The 2,860-nt window shown below is 45.1% G+C and overlaps 1 pseudogene across 1 annotated transcript; it reads left to right on the top strand.

Moving 5' to 3' along the window:
• The first annotated feature begins 1,249 nt into the window (after positions 1-1,249).
• LOC308500246 (tubulin alpha-1C chain-like) lies at positions 1,250-2,312 on the top strand (annotated as a pseudogene). The gene has a single exon. The product of its transcript is annotated as a tubulin alpha-1C chain-like (transcript).
• Positions 2,313-2,860: the final 548 nt, after the last annotated feature.

Below are 2,860 nucleotides of genomic sequence, written 5' to 3'. Positions count from 1 at the left end.
ATTTTCCAATTGAATATGAATATTTCTGAAAAAAAACTTGTACAGAAGACAGCGTTCTTATTATTGTCAGCTCCCCCCTATTGCTTACTAGAGACCAAGGCAATGCTGAAAAGGGTTTACTTTGATGCTCTAACAAGAAGTGTACTTCTGTCACATCCAGAATGACTGATAATGCTCAGGCCTATCCATTACTCCATTCAAATAGTAGGGTTGACTTGCCTTTAAGGTCACTTGGGTTATAATGTTGTTACTGTCCTTTCTTCTGCTCTGCAGTCTCATTTTCATGGAGGACTGGTAGAAAAAGAGAGACGGACTGGGCAGCACTCATTTATACACATACACACACACAAAAAAAACAACTTTCTATTAACATGAAATAGTTTTGGAAATTCTACATTGATTGTTATTGTTGCTGTTGTTTTGTTGAAATAACTAAGTGTGGAACACTAAAAGACTTTAATGAAACACAGGACTCCTGGGTTGTAAGTCCAGCTCTATGAGTATGTAGTTGTGTGATATTGGTCAAGGCACCACACCTCTCTGGGCCTCTGTTTACTTATTTGTAAAATGATTTCTTTGATTACAGCATCACTAATGATCTATGAAATGATATATGCAAATATATAATATATGTGTAATTACATATGTAATTGAATAAGTGTGTGTGTATGTACATTTCCTGAAACAAATATATGTAGCAGTGTACTCTACAGAATGTTGTCCTGCTGTCCTTCTGGTGCTGGTCCTGCCTTATTTTAGAGTAATGCTTGGACACGCACATTTGGAGTCGATTACATTTTCCTGTAGGCCTGAAGAAAAGCATTTTGATTTAATGTATCAAGCTTTGGACTTCTTTTCTTGAGAAATGCAAAAGTATGGCTTAATATGGTTTCCCCAGGTTTTTATTTTGTAATATTTCAAACCTTCAGAAAAGCTGCAGGAAACTACAATGAAAACCATATAACTTTCTCTGAGATTTATCAGTTGTTACCATTTTGCCACATTGGTTTCCTCTCTATTTCTCTTTCTCTACTTCCTTTCCGGATTGGATATATAGGCATTGGTGAACCTTTGGAGAAGTTATTGCAGACATCATGACCCTTCATCCCTAAATATTTTAGTATCTAGCTCCTAAGAAAAAGAACTTTCATTCTCAGGTTCTTTTATATGGACCACCTAAGAGGCACGCTGTAAGAAGCAACCACCTCTTCCTTTCACCCATCCGCCGAGCAGCCCCAAAGCAGCAATCATGCATGAGTGCAACTCCGTCCAGGTGGGCCAGGCTGGTGTCCAGATGGGCAACGCTTGCTGGGAGTGCTACAATTGGAGCAGGGCATCCAGCCCGAGGGCCAGATGCCATGTGAGAAGACCTTTGGGGGAGGAGATGACTCCTTCATCACCTTCAGTGAGACAGGCGCTGGCAAGCATGGGGCAGTGTTTGTAGACCTGGAACCACGGTCATTGATGAAGTTCGAACTGGTACCTACTGCCAGCTCTTCCGCCCAGAGCAGCTCATTCCAGGCCAGGAAGATGCTACCAATAACTGCCTGGGGGCGCTGCACCTGGCAAGGAGATCACTGACCTTGTCTTGGACTGAATTCGGACACTGGCCGACCAGTGCACAGGGCTTCAGGGCCTCCTGGCTTTCATAAGCTTTGGTAGGGGAACTTGTTCTGGGTTCTCTTCCATTTGCCCACTCCCCCCACTCCCAGGCTTCTACAGCTGTGGTTGAACCCTACGTCTCCCCCCTCAGCACCCACACCATCCCGGAGCACTCTGATTATGCCTTCATGGTCCACAATGACACTACCTACATCTGCCTGGGGCCCTGTCCCCACATCTACTTCCCTCTGGCCACGTATGCTCCTGTCATCTCTGCTGAGAAAGCCTACCGGGAGCAATTTTCTGCAGCAGAGGTCACCAACGAGTGTTCTGAGCAAGCCAACCGACGGAGACATGGGGCCCTCGCCACAGTGAATTCATGTGGCTTGCTGCCTGCTGTACCATGGTGACGTGGTTCCCAAAGATGTTGATGCTGCCATTGGCACCATCGAGACCAAGCCTACTATCCACTGTGTGGACTGGTGCGCCTCTGGCTTCAAAGTTGGCATTAATTAAAAGCCTCCCACTTGGTACCTGGTGGAGACCAGGCCGAAGCACAGCGAGCTGTGTGCACACTGAGCAGCACCCCAGCTGGTGCTGAGGTCTGGGCGAGCCTGGATCCCGAGTCTGACCTGATGGATGCCAGGTGTACCTTTGTTCACTGGCTCGTGGGTGAGGGCATGGAGGACGGAGAGGTTTCCGGGGCCTGAAAAGACAGGGCTGCCCTTGACAAGGAGTATGAGTAGTGTGGTGTGGTTCTGTTGAAGGAGACCGTGGGGAAGAACTAGAGGAATACTAAAGTTAGTATGTCACAAAGGTGCTGCTTTCACAGGGAAGCTTATTCTATTTTAAACGTTGAAAAGCTGTTGTCTGATCAGTTACATTATAGGTAGCAGTGTATACTCTCATACACACTTACTGGCTTACGCTTTAAAAAATGGTGCTTTGTTACAGACCCAACCTATCCATTTCTCTGCTGGATTTAGATAAAGTATTCCCTGTTTTAAGTGAAAAAAAAAGAAAAGAAAAGAAAAAGAAAAAGGACAGGCAGAGATCCAAGATGGCTGAGTAGATAGACACTGTGCTTGCTTCCTTCTGGGAACGCATTAAAATTACAACTAAATTATAGAACAATCAACCTGGAGAACCATCTGAAGTCTAGCCGAACAAAAGTTTTATAACTAAGGATATAAAGACGAGACCACATCTAGACTGGTAGAAGCGGCAGAGATGTAAAATGGGCTGGCCCCAAACCTCC

This window comes from Rhinolophus hipposideros, assembly GCF_964194185.1.
Source record: "Rhinolophus hipposideros genome assembly, chromosome: 7".
Classification (NCBI taxonomy): domain Eukaryota; kingdom Metazoa; phylum Chordata; class Mammalia; order Chiroptera; family Rhinolophidae; genus Rhinolophus; species Rhinolophus hipposideros.
This window is presented reverse-complemented; position numbering and strand designations above follow the sequence as displayed.